The sequence below is a fragment of the Lynx canadensis genome, chromosome D3, assembly GCF_007474595.2.
Source record: "Lynx canadensis isolate LIC74 chromosome D3, mLynCan4.pri.v2, whole genome shotgun sequence".
NCBI lineage: Eukaryota > Metazoa > Chordata > Mammalia > Carnivora > Felidae > Lynx > Lynx canadensis.
In genome coordinates this window covers 61,398,228-61,415,410 of record NC_044314.2, presented here as the reverse complement: position 1 = coordinate 61,415,410, position 17,183 = coordinate 61,398,228, and positions in this window count along the sequence as shown.

Genomic DNA, 17,183 nt, shown 5'->3' with positions numbered 1-17,183 from the left:
TGCTGCAAAATTTTGGATCCATTTCCCGTTGCCCTGCAAGAATCTGAAGGCATAGAAAAGAATGTGACGATTTCTTCTGAGGTTCAAATTAGGAGGCATGGTCTGCCTTCTGAGTTTCCATATTTGAAGTTCTTCCACAAGTATAAACATTAAACCACACCAGGTCAATTTTTCCAAACAATACCGTCAGAAATAAAGATTGTGCCCAGTGTCTCAGGTGAGATGGCTGTATATTAACATGGAAAAAAAAGGAAGTTGTGTTTGGCCCAACCAACAGGGTGGTGCGGGAAGGGCCATTGGTCACTGCCGCCAACTTATCAACTTGTGGTGAGTCTTCAGGAAAAGAGGTGACGACTTGGTGTATGCAGTACAGCAAATAATGGCTCTGTCTTTCCTGAACTATTGCATTTATAATGCATATTATGATTCTTCATCTGAATAGTGAGGACTGCAGCCGCCGTGTTGACTTTCCTGCCTGAGGGAGAACAGGAGTAACCACTCTTGGTTTTTTTTTTAAGTTTATATATTTATTTTGAGACAGAGAGCACATGAGAGTGGGAGAGGAGCAGAGAGAGAGAGAGAGAGAGAGAGAGAGAATCTCTCACTGACAGCCCAGAGCCCGATGTGGGGCTCGAACTGACGAACCGTGAGATCATGACCTAAACTGAAATCAAGAGTCAGATGCTTAACCGACTGAGCCACTCAGGTGCCCCCCTAAGTAAGGGCTCTTCGAAGTCACTTAAATCCTTACTACAACAAGTGACGAAGAGCTGGAGTGCAAGCATAATCCTTATCAAACCTCAAGATCCCTTTTTCAGGGGACCACACCCACTCTTGCCTCATTCCTACAGTTCAACATAAACGAAGACATTGAAACAGAGTAATTTCTGGCCTCAGAACCAAGGTTATAACATAGAGGCAACTTGTATTTCATGGCTTGGCCTGGAGCTCATGTTTAAAAAAAAAAAAAAAAGGGGGTATCATACACATTCAGAAACAAGTGCTTTAAAAATGAGTACCTGGGGGCACCTGGCTGGCTCAGTCCGTTAAGCGTCTGACTTCGGGTCAGGTCATGATCTCATGGTTTGTGAGTTCAAGCCCTACGTCGGGCTCTGTGCTGAGAGCTCGGAGCCTGGAGCCTGCTTCTGATTCTGTGTCTCGCTCTCTCTCTGCCCTCCCCCGCTCGTACCCGTCTCTCTCTCTGTCTCTCAAAAATAAATAAACATTAAAAAAAAATAAAAAAGGAGTACCTGTATATGTTCAATTAAATGATCTGTTACTTTTATATCAAGGTATCTCCTTATGGTTTTATCTGAAAATCAGGTAACTGGAATTTTCTCCCTTCATACTTAGATGACAGTGCCTGGCTTTGCCTTCTTCCCAACTAACCAGCCCTGCTTTCTGTCGAGTTGCCTCAGTCTCTGCAGGGGTGGTCGTGCGACTATTTCAGAAGCGCGGGACAATCGGCCCAATGTTTCTACCTGGTGCACCAGGGACTGACACTGTCAGGAGGTGAAGCATGAAATCAAAAGCAAAAAGCCCTTCTTCTCTATGTAAAGAAATATCCCGAATTCACAAAATGTTGCAAGGTCGGTGCCCAGGCAAAGCATGGCTCCTAATGGGAGAGAGGGAGGCACTGGGCTTGAATCGGAAACCCACAGGCATCTGTGCAGCTAGTATAGGGAAGCACTGTTGTGAGTACTTTCCTCTTTCCTGCACTTCAGGACCAAGGAGCTAAGACACAGGACTGATATTCAGATACAGTAACCTCACTTATTTATTTGTTTGTTTGTTTATGGAGACACAGAGGGTCTCTAGGCGAGGATACCCCACATATTTTTTTCTGAACATGCAGGGCTCACAATCCAGACATTTCTAAAGTCTGTGTTTGGAGATACGCACACTGGGCATTTCTGGCGGTGCGTGGTCCGGGACCTGCAAGCCGACGTGGCATAGACACAAGCAGTGGTGGGTCTGGCAGAGTGACCGCAGTGTGGTTTTTCAGGAAGAGTCAGGCTCCGACATGCTCGGACCTCCAAATTCGCGTTCACCTACGTTTCTCATGAATCGGTAGGAGAGCACGTTGTCAAACTGAAAGAACTGTCAGCAGCCTCTGTGCTGCCTGCTCGCAGACTGTCTGCCTGAAGCCACAAGTGAGTTTGGATTGCCCCTGGAGCCAAAGGCGTCTGTGCGCATTGCAGGGACCACGTAACGACGTGGACCCCCTAGACTGGAAGCATGGTGCTGACGTGTAAAAGTTACCGCGTGACCCCATGCCCTGCATTTGGTCTGTTGGATTTCTTTCACTCTTGTGTGATTATGTTTCCTCTAAGTGTATCCATAGAGGGACAAGCAGGTGGAGCGTTTCAGGGTTGCAGCTTGGAGGGTGTTTCTGTGGCTTAGTTCCCGACCTCACGATTTCGTGGGTTTGAGCCCCACATCGGGCATCAGGCTCTGTGCTGACGGTGCGGAGCCTGCTTAGGATTCTCTCCCCCTCTCTCTGCCGCTCCCCTGCTCACACTGTCTCTGTCTCTCTTAAATAAATAAACTTAAAAAACTGTAAAAAAAAAAAAAAGAGTCAACAGGGGTGTCTGGGTGGCTCGGTGGGTTAAGCGTCTGACTCTTGAGCTCAGCTCAGGTCATGATCTCGTGGTTCGTGAGTTTGAGCCCACATCGGTTTTGCGCTGACTGCTTGGAGCTTGCTTGGGATTCTCTCTCTCCCTCTCTTTACCCTCCCCTGCTCATGCTTGCTCGTTCTCTCTCCCTCTCTCTCAAAATAAATAAATAAACTTAAAAAAAAAAAGCTAACAGAGGCTGGAGGACTATAGTCATTAGAAGATGATATAATTACATAATTGCAATATTGTGATGGGACTGGATTAGACTACAGTGGGGGGGAGGCAGGGGTGTCATGAGCAGAACTGGGACACAAGAGCCACCTGAGTGTCACTAGAACCACAGGAGGCAGTCAGGGGACCGATCTGTGCGGCCAGGCATGCCTGGCACTCTTACTAATAAGAGTCATGTGAGGCAAATGAGACAGTTCCATGTTCGTGGTCAGTGAACTCCCCATAGCTTTTCAACTGTCAGGAGGGGTGGTGGAGGGGATCTTTCCCTTCAGTCTGTTTTCCACCAGACAAAACATCCCTAGTTACTTAAGAGTGATTTTTCCACCGCTCCATCCAGGTGGACGTGAGCTGGAGGCGCTTCCTCCTGTCAGAATCCCTCCTAAACTGCCAAGTGCAGGAAGCTGAGGTGTAAGTTTGGAATCGCCTCTGAGGACTAGGCACCCCATTTCCCAGCTGTCAGGAGGCCTTGGAATTTCTCCCTGGGAGTTGATGTCTGAAGGGAGCTCTCTCTCCCCTCCAATTCCCCCCTCTCTCGCTTTCTGTCTCTCCCCCCCCCCCCATACACACACACACACACGGGTGTGCACACTCAGGCCATGGAGGACAGGCACCTTTCATCTGCCATAGGTCAGCGTGCAATTACTTACCTCAACAAGACCCTCACCCCTCTTCTTGCCCTTCGGATTTCCCAGGCAAGTCATACTTCAGAGCCGCTCCAGGCCCTGGAGCTCACAGGGGTGTCTCTGGGAAGCCACTCTCACTAGGCTTGAAAATCTTTCTAAGATAGTAAATTCTCTCGGCTTCTCCACCATTCTGTTTCATACCCTCTTCGGGGGAAGGAACCACGGGGTTGAGAACAAATGTCGTTTGCCATAGCATTCATTGGAAAGTGAGGGAGGCTTGGTTCCTCAGCTCTTTCAGGGTTGCCTCTGAAACTGAGCCAGAGTCCCATTTTAATGCATTTATTATCTGAGTCTCTTTCCCTTCTGACATGTAAACTTCAAGATGGGAAGGATTTTGCTGTTTTGTTTACTCCTGTATTTCCAGGTCACAGAAACAATGTCTGGTGTATAGTAAGGCAGTCAGTAAATATTTATGGAATGAATGAATGAGTGAATTTATACTCACACTTTCTCATTTTAGAAGCATTTATAAACATAGCTATGGTCTTATGCTTACCTCAGTCTCCATAATAGCAAACATCATAGAACAGTTTAGTGTATATTTTCAACCCTCGGAGACAGAAGCTTAGGGTACAATGGGCCATGGGATTTCGCTATTTCAGACTTAATTGGGGTCAGAATATCATGAGTAATTTAGTAAATCAAGATGTTTTATGCTCTTATAGGCATTTTATTTAAACATATAATACTGTAGGAAGGAAAAGAAATATTTTTCTGCTGTTTCCCTAATGGTGTGCTTTGCATTGGGATTGAGACTGCACTCCATTAAACACTAATATATAATTAGCTTCAAGTGGCTCATACATTTGAAGTCGAGGAGATACTAAGTTTTTTTTTTAAGTTTATGTATTTATTTTTGAGAGAGACAGAGAGAGAGAGAGAGAGAGAGAGAGAGAGAGCAAGCATGAGTATGGGAGGGGCAGAAAGAGAGAGAGGGAGGGAGAAAGAAAGAATCCCAAGCAGGCTCCATGCTGCCAGCCCAGAGCCTGATACAGCTCAAACCCATGAGCTGTGAGGTCATGACCTGAGGCGAAATCAAGATTTGGAGGCTTAACCAACTGATAACACCTTAACCAGGTGCCCCAAGATACTATGTTCTCTAACCAGACACAGATTCCCTATACCTTGTGGCATATGGAGTATACCACATCAGCCAATATGGTGGAAGAGTGTTTTGTTTGAATGGAATATAAGTAATAAAACATATTAGTTGCAGAAGAAGGCCATGGTAAATGCTCAGTGTATATTGGCTAATAATAATATTATTTTGAAGTACACTATTACTTTCAACATCAGAGCAAGAGAGTTTTAGAAATCCTAGCCTCATCTGGATGACCACCATCAATATTTACCTCGGGACTTTTCCAGCGCTGTCTCAATATCTCTAAGAATCACGTGATTTCCAACGTTTCTTGCTAAATCGTATTTGGGTCAAATAACCTGTTAATAGAAAGCCAATAGCACTGCCTACTAAGCACATATTATTTATGTGCATGAACTAGTTTAAGTCTCACAACGACATTTTGAAGTGGCTGCTGCTATTATTAAAAACTGTTACCCCAAATCCTTGTGCTGCAGATGGAGACTGAATTCCAGGTGGGTTGAGAATAATAAGCCCGAGGACACACAGGTGCCCTATGGGTGGCTGTGCTCTTCGCAACTATGTTGTTCTGACTCGTGCCCCCGAGAGAGAACAAGGTCCTCTGGGGATTTGCGAGGGACAAGGGAAACCTAGTCACTTAATAAATACTTGTTGGCTGATAGATTACTAGGCTCCAGGTCTGGAGAGACAGTTTGAGTATATTTAAAGGAGATATTTTAATTTGCATTGGTTCAGATTGATGACCTATGCCTTATGTTATATAGAACATATATCTTACGGTGACGGGTTATTTCTTTCAACAAATATGAATTCAAAGACTTCCCTTCGCAAAATACGATGTTTGAATTTGTGAAGGATAAAAAGAAGAAAAAAGGGTTCTTCGCCTCTCAAACACATGGATATTATATATCTCATTGAATGAGAAAGCCATATAATTATTCAGTGATGCTGTCATCTCTCTAAATTCATCTCACACTACTTTCCTGCAGTTGGCCTTAGGAGTAAGCTCGGTCTGATTTATGCAACATTTGGAGTCCCTTCAATGGAGGGGGGGGGGGGCTGCTGGTGATGTAATTAGTCTTGTCAATTTTAAGAAAAGAGATAAAACCCTTGGGTGCCTGGGTGGCTCAGTCAGTTGAGCTTCTGACCTCAGCTCAGATTCATGAGTTTGAGCCCTGCATTGGGCTCTGTGCCGACAGCTCAGGGCCTGCAGCCTGCTTCGGATTCCATGTCTCCCTCTCTCTCTGCCCCTCCCCTGCTTGCTCTCTGTCTCTGTCTCTCTCTCAAAAATAATGAACACTGAAAAAAAATTTAAAAAAGAGATAAAACCCAGAATATTTAGTATAAACAAAATATCTTCAGGTCTCTCCTCATTATAAATGAGGATGTTTAAAGTTTATATGAATGTGGGGCGCCTGAGTGGCTCAGTCGGTTAAGCATCCAACTCTTGATTTCGACTCAGGTCACGACCTCACGATCCTGAGATTGAGCCCCGTGTCAGGCTTGAGCTGAGTGTAGAGCCTGCTTGGGATTCTCTCTCTCCCTCTCCCTCTGCACTCTCTTTTTCTCTCAAAAGACATCAAAAACATAAAGTTTATTTGAATAAGAACACCGTTGTTGCTGCACACAAAGGACAAATACACACGGAACATCTTTCCATGATGAATATATGTGGATATAAGAATATATTACATGTAGGGTATTGTTATCAAATGAGATACCCAGACGAGAAGGCAGCATCCTGAAGGAAGTAGCGATTAACTAGATTTACCCTGGAATCTTGACTACAATAGTAGGCAGTGCCTTCTTGACCCAGACCAGAGAGTTAGATGTCATATCTGGAGATGTCCTTGGAGGGAGGATGTTAATAACAGTAAAGGTAGCCAACTGTTATGTCACAGGGTCTATTGTAAGCACTCCCTGTATAGTAACTCATTTGATAAGAAGATAGAAAAATGATTTATTGAAAAGGGAGAACCTCCATTCTGGAATGAAAAGAAAAACCCGCATTTATTGTGAACCAGATTATAAATCCACTTAACAAGCTAGGAATAGTCCATGGTGAGGTTCTCATATTACTGTTGTCTCCTCTTATTAAGGAATTGGTGGGGAGGCTACATTTGTGAGACTTAGATGCCTGTTCTCCTTCTGCCACCCCACCTCATCAAGCCTTTCCATGGGTCCTTCCCCACAAAACTGTGATAGAGTGAGTCCTTGCACGTACCTGGTCATAAATTCTTGGGTCTTGACTCTGTAAATGCTCCGGGTCCGGGGCGTCTTTCAGTTGGTTTTAATAAAAAGTTTTACATCTTTTCATTTACTCTGGATAAATAATAGTTCTGACATTAGAAGCATACATCTGGCCACAGTGTGAATTTGCTGTTCGCTGGAAATTGCTTCTGTCTGCTTGCTTGGTCCTGCCAGCAGGTGTTCTCTTGGGCTGCTGGATAAAAGGCTCTTATCTTAATAGTGTTATTCAGTTCATATAGTCACTTCCTTTTTGGGGGCTCCATGATTAAGAATTCTCCAGCCCCCCACACACATACACACACACACACTAAGACATACGGAGATAATTGTTGTCTAAGGTGTATAATTCTCTCTAATGCCAAAGTTGTCTTCTTGTTTGAAGACCCATACTCATTCTGAGAGCCTTCTTCCCAAATGTTTGCCAAGATTGGGCAACCCTGTAGGAGGTGAGAACAGCACTCCCAGTGGTAGAGGCAAGGGAAGGACCTCGGGTGCCTGTGTGGATCTTTCTTAAGTTTTCTGTTTTCATTTATGATGGCTAGCTCCTCCTGCAGTAGGGGCAGCACAGGTAGTGGGTCCAGTCCTGTGCCAAAGCCAGATTGCCAGAGGAAAAACAGAACCACATGCTGCCAACCCTTTCGGGCTTTGCCTTCAAATATTTTTCAATACGTGGTTTGTGGAGGAGATTTTTATCTTCCCTGTGATCAAAGGAGTGAGTCCCTGAAATATCTTGTTTTTTTAAAAATAAACTTTGCTTTGTTATTTTGAATAAGGTAACAGGTCCCCTGGTATATTTGCTTGCATTTACATGTGTAAGTTACAAAGAACGTATTTTTTTTTCCTCGTTGGTGGGATCTCTTTCAACATTTGGAAGGGGGATAGAATTAGAGAGGGTAGTAAAGGAGATGAGGCTTCACTGAACTTTGGTGACAGTGGTTAGCAGGCCAAGTTAACTTTTGTAAAGGATTGCCAAAGTTAATTTTAAAATGACAGGGGAGAAAAAGATATTTTCATCTATCCAGCTCTGAACAGGGGTCCCGCTTTAGGTGGAAATTGTACTAATCATACGGAGACTGCGTGTGTGTGTGTGTGTGTGTGTGTGTGTACGTGTGTAAAATAATCATCAAAAGGGCCTTATTCTGAGGTTCTCACCCAGGATGCACCTTACCAGAATCACTAACAGCACCCTGAGAAAAGAATGATGTTCAATTTTCCTCTATGAAGAGGCAAAGAGGTCTGTTAACTTGTAAAAACATGTTTAGACGTCAGGGAGGAAATAGTAGCAGATATTTAAAACTGCTTGCATCTGGTTTTTGTTAAAAACACTGTTAGTCTTTATACCATTAGACTTATTATTACTATGTTTTATTATGTCATAATAAAGCAAAACCCAAGAAAATATTTAATTGAGTAAATTATTAGGTGTTTTACTATTAATATCTGCTCACCACCAAGAGGAATGCTAACAGAAATAACGAGATGCTTGTTTCTCGAACTTTTGAATGAATTAATTATAGGTCCTTTTTCGGGATGGTTCAGATGTAACATTCTTTTGTTTTAAATTTGGCAACCACTGCTCGGTCAGACAGAAGGACTTTCAGGAATACATGTAATTCTCAGCCCAGCAAGCATTGGATCATGTTGGTTTATGACTGGGGATAGGTTTTCAGAAATCCCAAACGCTTTCCTTTATTTGGCTCTGATATACCAAGCCTGTAATATGGCCTTAGCTGTTGTTCAGATGAGGTCCTGTCATTACAGGAAGGCAGTTTACCTGAATTGGTATCAGTTTGTTGATCTCATCTCCAAATTACTATTCTTTTGTTTATTCATTGGACAAACATGTACCATTGCCTACCCTGTCAGGCTTTGTACGGGATAGACTGTATTGGATAGACTGAGGTAAATGGTATGGGCTCTCTGTCCCCAGGATATAAATCCAGCTCTGCTATTTATTTAACTGTGTGGTCTTGGGCGAGGTCCTTAGATTATCAGCGTCCTTGTTTCCCCATATGTTGAGCCCTTGGCACTGGTCCTTGACACAATATTAAGAGATCTACCTGTGGGGGTCACGTGTCCCGTACATGGGCACCTACTTATGCCATATATGCTGAACAGATGGATAAAGAGCTCTAGAAATCATAGCTCCTCTCCTACATTTTTTTATTATAGTTGACATGTGTTGTTATATTAGTTTCAGGTGCACAACATAGTGATTCCACATTTATATGCATAATGATGTGATCACGTCAACCTAGCCACCATCTGTTACCAAATAAAATCGTTAAAATATTATTAACTGTGTTCCCGTTCTGTACATTGCATCCCCATGACTTATTTATCTGATAAGCGGTAGTTTGTACTTTTCAATCCTCTTCCCCTGTTTCGCTTATCCCTTACCCTCCACCAGCAACCACCAGATTGTTCTGTTTCTCTAGTCTGTTTCTCATTCGTATTTTAGATTCCACATATAAGTGAAATCATACCGTATTTGTTTTTCTATGTCTGACATATTTTACTCAGCGCGATATCCTCTAGGTCCATCCACGTTGTCACAAATGGCAAGATTTCATTCTTTTTATGGCTGAGGAATATTCCACTATATATCTTCTTAATCCATTCATCTATCAGTGGACACTTAGGTTGCTTCCATATCTTGGCTAAATAATGCTACAGTGACCATAGGGTGCATTTATTATTATTTTTCTTATTTAAAAAAATTTTGTTAAGGTATTTATTTATTTTGAGACAGAGAGCAAGTGGGGAGGAGCAGGGAGAGAGAGGGAGAGACAGAATCTTAAACAGTCTCCATACTATCAGTGCAGAGCCCAGTGTGGGGCCTGATCTCACAAACCATGGGATCATGACCTGTGTTGAAATCAAGAGTCAGACATTTAACCGGCTGAGCCACCCAGGCGCCCCCATAGGGTGCATTTATCTTTTTGAATTAATGTTTTCATTTTCTTTAGATAAATACCTAGAAGTGGAATTGCTGGATCATAAGGTAGTTCTAGTCTTATTTTTCTGAGGAACCTCCTTACTGTTTTCCACAGTGACTTTACCAATTTATATCCCCACCAACTCTGCACGAGGGTTCCCTCTTCTCCATGTACACACCAACAGATGACATCTCATTGTGGCTTTGATTTGCATTTCCCTGATAATTAGGAATATTGAACCTCTTTTCATGTGCCATCTATAGGTCCTCTTTGGAGAAATGTCTATTCAGGTCCTCTGCCCATTTTTAAATTGGATTATTTGATTTTTTGATACTGAGTTGTGTTAAGGATTTAACCCCTTATTGGTTATATAGTTTGCAAATATCTTCTCCCATTAAATAGGTTGCCTTTTTGTTTTGTTGATGGTTTGCTTTGCTGTGCAGATGCTTTTTAGTTTTATGTAGTCCCATTTATTCAGTTTCGCTTTTGTTGCCCTTGCCTGAGGAGACAGATCAAAAATATATATATATATTGTTAAGACTAATGTCCAAGAGATTACTGCCTATGGTTTCTTCTAGTATTTTAATTCTCTGGTCTTACAATTAAACCTTTAATCTATTTCAGGTTTATTTCTGTGTCTGGTATAGAAAATAGTCCAGTTTCATTCTTTTGCATGGAGCCGTCCGGTTTTCCCAACACCATCTATTGATGAGACTGTCTTTTCCCCAGTGTATATTCTTTCCTCCTTTGTTTTTTTTTTAATGTTTTTAATTTATTTTTGAAGGAGAGAGGGAGACAGAGCATGAGCGGGGGAGGAACAGAGAGAGAGGGAGACACAGAATCCAAAGCAGGCTCCAGGCTCTGAGCCGTCAGCAAAGAGCCCGACGCGGGGCTCGAACCAACAAACTGTGAGATCATGACCTGAGCCGAAGTCGGACGCTTAACCGATGGAGCCACCCAGGCGCCCCTCCTCCTTTATTGAAGATTAACTGACTGCATAAGTGTGGGTTTATTTCTGGGCTTTCTATATTGATCTATGTGTCTGGTTTTGTACCATTATCATACAGTTTTGATTACCATAGCTTTGCCGTATAGTTCAAAGTCAGCGAGCATGATGCATGCACTTTGTTCTTCTTTCTCAAGATTGCTTTGGTTATTCAGGGTCTTTTGTGGTTCCATACAATATTTAGGATTATTCTGTTTTTGTGAAAAATTGACATTTTGATAGGGATGGCAGTAAATCTGTAGATTGCTTTTGGGTAGTACAGACATTTTAACAGCATTCATTCTTCCAGTCCATGAGCATGGAATATCTTTCCATTTATCTTCGATTTCTTTCATTAGTGTCTTATAGTTTTCAGAGCACAGGTCTTTCACCTTCTTGCTTAAATTTATTCCTACATATTTTATTCTTCTTGATGCAATTGTAAATTAGATTGATTTTAAAATTTCTTTTTATGATAGTTTATTAGTTTATAGAAATGCAGAATTAATGTATATTAATTTTTTTTTAAATTAATGTTTATTTTTGAGACAGAGACAGAGCAGGGGAGGGGCAGAGAGAGAGGGAGACACGGGATCTGAAGCAGGTTCCAGACTCTGAGCTGTCAGCACAGAGCCCAAAATGGGGTTTAAACTCACGAACTGCAAGATTATGACCTGAGCTGAAGTCAGATGCTTAACTGACTGAACCACCCAGGTGCCCCAATACATATTAATTTTTTAAATAAAAATATTTATTTATTTCTGAGAAAGAGAGAGAGAGAGCACGCGCACACGGCAGAGGTTGGGGGGACAGAAGATCCAAAGTAGGCCCTGCACTGACAAGCAAAGAACCTGACACAGGTCTCGAACTCCCAAACTGTGAGATCATGACCTGAGCCAAAGTCAGATGCTTAACCGACTGAGCCACCCAGGTGCCCAATGTATATTAATTTTGTATTGTGTAACTTTACTGAATTCATTTATTAGTTCGAATGGTTTTTCTGGTGAAGTCTTTAGGTTTTTTTCTATATATAGTCTCCTGTCTTCTGCAAATAGTGACAGTTTTACTATTTTCAACTTCAATGCCTTTTATTTCTTTTTCTTGTCTGATTGCTGTAGCTAGGACTTCCAATGCTATGCTGAATACAAGTGGCAAGGGTGGACACCCTTGTCCTGTTCCCAAGCTTAGAGGAAAAGCTTTCAGCTTTTCACCATTGAGTATGATGTTAGCTGTGGGATTTTCATACATGCCCTTTATTATTCTGAGGTGTGTTCCCTCTATATGCACTTTGTTGAGGTGTTTTTTTTTTTAGCATAAGTAGATGTTGACCTTCATAAAATGCTTTTTTTCTATCTATTGAAACAATAATACAGTTTTTATCTTTTTTGTTTGTTTCGTAAGGTGGTTTGCTAATTGGTTTGCTAATATCTTGTTGAGAATTTTGTTTTGCATCCATGTTCATCAGGGATATTGGCCTGTAATTTTACTTTTTTGTCATGTCTTTTTCTGGTTTTGATATCACAGAATTGCTGGCCTCATAGAAGAAGTTTGGAAGCATTCCTTTCTCTTAATTTTTTTGGGATAGTTTGGGAAGAATAGCTATTAACTCTTCATTAAATGTTTGGTAGAATTTGCCTATGAAGCTATCTGGTCTAGGACTTTTATTTGTTGGGAGGTTTTTGATTATGGATTCAATTTCATTACTAGTATTTGGTCTGTTAATATTTTATATTATTTCTTGATTCAGTCTTAGATTATATGTTTCTATAAATTTATCCATTTCTTCCAGCTTGTCCCATTTATTGGTAAATAATAGTTTGTGGTAGTCTTTTATGATCCTTTGTATTTCTGTGGTAGCAGATGTAACTTCTCTTTCATTTATGATTTTATTCGGGACCTTTCTATTTTTTCCTGATAAACTTACAGTAAAGGTGGTACATTAGCCACCTACACAGCTAGTATGAAGGCTCAAAGATAAAAGTAGTCAAATCATCTATATATACAATAACCAGTCTAGGGATACACAAAATAATGAGATGTAAAATACAACATGAGAACCAAAACATAGGAGGTGGGAGTAAAAATGTAATTGCTTTTATAATGTGTTTGAACTTAAGCCACCATCAACTTAAAATAGACTGCTCTATACATAGATACACAAAGACTAAAGAAAAAGGAATACGAACATAACCCTAAGGAAAGGCACCAGATCACAAGGGAAAAGAGCATGAAAAGAAGAAAGGAACAGAGAAGAACTACAGAAGAACCAGAAAATGATCAACAAAACGGCAATAAGTACAAATCTATCAGTTGTTTTTATCAGTAGTAAGTGTAAATGCACTCAGTGCTCCCATCAAAAGATGTGGGGTGGTTGAGTAAAAAAAAAAAAAAAAAAAAAAAAAAAAGACTTGTCTTTGTGCTGCCTGCAAGAGACTCACTTCAGATTTAAAGATGCACACAGACTAAAAATAAAGGGATGGAAAAAGATATTCCACACAAGTGGAAATGAGAATATAGTCCTATCAAACAAAATAGACTTTAAAAGAAAGACAGTAACAAGAAACGAAGAAGGGCATTCTATAATGATAAAGTGGTCAATCCAAGAAAGGATCTAACATTTGTAAAATTTATGCACCCCACATAAGAGTGCCTAACTATATAAACAACTAATATCAGACATAACATGAGATGTTGATAGTAATACAAGAATACTAGGGGACTTTAGTAACCCACTTGTATCAATGGAAAGATCAACCAGACAGAAAACTGATAAGGCAACATCAGTCTTAACACATTAGGCCAGAGGGATTTAATAGATACTCACAGAACATTCTATACACAAGCAGCAGAATACACATTCTTCTCAGCTGTACATGGTACATTCTCCAGGATAGAGCACATGGTAAGCCCTAAAAGAAGTCTCCATAGATTAAAAAAGATTGAAATCATGTCAAGCATCTTATCTGACCACAACAGTATGAAACCAGAAATCAGTTACACAAAAAAGGAAAATGAACCAACAAAAAACATCTGGAAGAAACACAAACAGGTGGAGGCTGAAAAATATGCTACTAAATGCTACCAGTGGTCAATGAAGAAGTAAAAGGGGGAAGTCAAAAAATACTTCGAGACAAAGTAAATGGAAACACAACAGTTCAAAATCTTTGGGGTGCAGCAGAAACAGTTCTGGGAGGGAAGTTTATAACAATACAGGCCTACCTGAGGGAATAAGAATCTCAAATCTAACCTTCCATCTAAAGAAACTAGAAAAGTGAGAACAAACAAAACACAAACTAAGTGGAAGGAAGGAAATAATAAAATTCAGAGAGGAAATAAGTGAAATAGAGACTGAAAAAAAACAGTAGAAAATATCAGTGAAACTAAGAGCTGGTTCTTTGCAAAGGTAAGGAAAATTGATAAACTTTTAGACAGATTCATCAAGAAAAAGAGAGGGATGGGGCGCCTGGGTGGATCAATCGGTTAGGCATCCGACTTCAGCTCAGGTCATGATCTCACAGTTTGTGAGTTCGAGCCCTGCGTCGGGCTCTGTGCTGACAGCTCAGAGCCTGGAGCCTGCTTCAGATTCTGTGTCTCCCTCTCTCTGACCCTCCCCTGCTCATGCTCTGTCTCTCTCTGTCTCAAAAATAAATACAAAATTAAAAAAAAAGAGAGAAAGAGAGAAAGGGAGCACACCTCCTCTAACTGTTACAATTTATTTTCCCTTTGAACATGTTCAACTGATTTAATATGCTTATGTATGTATTTTGAGTCAGTTTCTTTCAGTTTAGAAGTTGGCTTACTTCAAAGACTGGACAAGACTAATTTCTGTTTGATTCAATTGTTAGGGAGTCTGGACTTTACCTCCTGTGTGACTATTACTCTTAACCCACCTGTGTTTGCACAGATTTATACAAAATAACCTTTTGAGATAAAAACTTACTTTTAACTTTTAAAAGTTTACTATATGCCAGAAAACTCTCCCAAGTTTTCTAGACAGTACTCATTTAATTCTTATAACTCCCTTATGAGATAGGTGTTAGTATTACTGTATTTTATGGATAAGGAAACCGAGAAACACACAGAGGTTCATGAATAATTCTTGAAATGAACAAGTTGTAAATTGATTAAAGGAGTGAGAGCGTCTAGTATAAATAATTCAGTTACCTACATGGACATTTCCCTCATTGGACTATATGATAAAATTAATACAAAGTGAAAATAACTCCATATAGATTTTGCATGTTGTCTAATTGCTTTATGACAATGTAAGTGGACAGTTGTACTGTAAACCACTTTTTACTGTATTTCTTCAGCATTAAGCAGAAAGAATATACTGAGGATATTGATACAAAATATGCGTTAATTTTGCTTGTTCACTGAGTAAGCATTACTGAGTGTCTGAAGTGGGCCAGGCATTCAACTTGGCACGAGAGCCACCAGTAACCGAAAACACTGGTTCTTTTAAACTTATAGCTTACCATTTGGTTCTCCATCATTCCCTTCTCTATTTCCTGCCTCCATCCTATCCTTACTCTCTCCATTTAAAAAAAAAATAATGTTTATTTATTTTTGAGAGAGAGAGCGACAGAGCATGAGTAGGGGCGGGGCAGAGAGAGGAGACAGAATCTGAAGCAGGCTCCAGGCTCTGAGCTGCCAGCACAGAGCCCGATGCGGGGCTCGAACTCACGGACCACGAGATCATGACCTGAGCCGAAGTCGGACGTTTAACCTGCTGTGCCACCCAGATGCCCCACTCTCTCCATTTTTTAAAATTAATTTTTCCTAAATATATTTTCTGCATTTCCACTTGCCAATACTATGCGCATGTAAGGAGCATTTGGGGAAAGCCACCAGCAGCCTCTTCGGTGGCCTGGAGACAGAGCTGTCAAGCTGTGACAAGTGGCACATGGTGCTCGGCATACTGCCTCTGCAGGTGGCAACGGCTGGGCTGGCCTGCAGTCCCTTTCCAGAGCTCCAGACCTGAAGGCCAAGACTCTGTGGGCATTTAGGTATCAAGGATTGCGTGCGTGTATTCTGGAGTGGTTTCAGATCATCAAGATAGCCTCTTTCTTTTTTTCTCTACAACTGGCTCGTCATGACCAGTGCTACAGGATCCCTTGGCAATTGGGTGCAAAGGATTGTCACCCTCATGGATCAACTTCTTCATTGTATATCACACTCCTTTGGGTTTATTTGCATCTGCAAAGTGAAAGTTGCTCTTTTAAAATGCAAGGACACCCGGCAAGGTAGGGCTCCTGTAGTCCGTGGGGAATGCCTTAACTCTCCTTGGAGTGGATCTGTAGTGCTCTGCCCAGGTTCCCCCATCCCTCCCTCTGAGAGCAAGGATGGCAATCATGAGAGACATCACAGAGTAGGTGACCCTGGGGCAGGGCTGGTGGGGAGACACGGGTTGGGAAACAGGGCATCTCAGAGTGCTTATACAGGCTGTGATCCACATGAGCTCTGGCCAAGAGGACTTGTAAAGGCTGAATTCTGGCCCCTGTTTTGCTGACCCCCCAAAATACTAGTCTAGTGCAAAAGCACTTGCTTCCAGAGGAATTAATCCTGTGGGTGAGCTAAGAATGAGAAAAAAAGTAGGAGAGCACACCGCAGACACATTTTAGAGCAAAGCACAGTTTTCCTGAAGGTGAGCCCTATGTCACTCAAAACGATCCTATAAATGCTCGCTCCTAACTTCTTCAGCATTCTTGAGAAACACCATGACATGGCAGGACATTGTGCAGCCCTCAGTCTGTAAGGTTCCTGCCTCCGCCTCCGTGGAGCAACCTCGGTGTGCAGGTCACAGAACTAAAGGGTTGATATGATCCATCGCTGCTCTATCGCATACTGAGAGTTAGTAAGCGGTCAGGTTGTTAAGAGCAGCAGAGCCAGAATGAGCACAGAGAGTGGCCAATGGTAAGGCAAGGTCCTTGCAGAGGTGAGTAATGGGCAACAAAGTTGCAGGATGAGGGTCTTCTGGATGGTGTGATCTGTTACCACCTGGCACCCTTTCTTTGGTCCACAGTTGCCTGCCAGCAGACTGTGCAATAGGTGAGGATTAATTACCTATTTACTGCCATGTTCATTCAACGCCCAGGTTATTAGAGAGGTATGATCAAAGACACAGGCTTTGAAGGCTACTTTTTCATAAAAACAAGGGTTTAGCAAACACTTGGCCATCTGAGTGAGCTGAAAACAGTGACAAGGTGCTGACTGGGCTGCATCTGTCTTTGTATAACAGGCGCTGGTTCTATCGTTCAGCCATATGTTGCTCATCAAATATTCAGCAGCTAGGGCTTTTACAAAGGCTTTTTATACTCTCGTGCACATGCAGCAGGTAATAAGGACACTCGGCTTCTGAAAGCTATGCTTGGC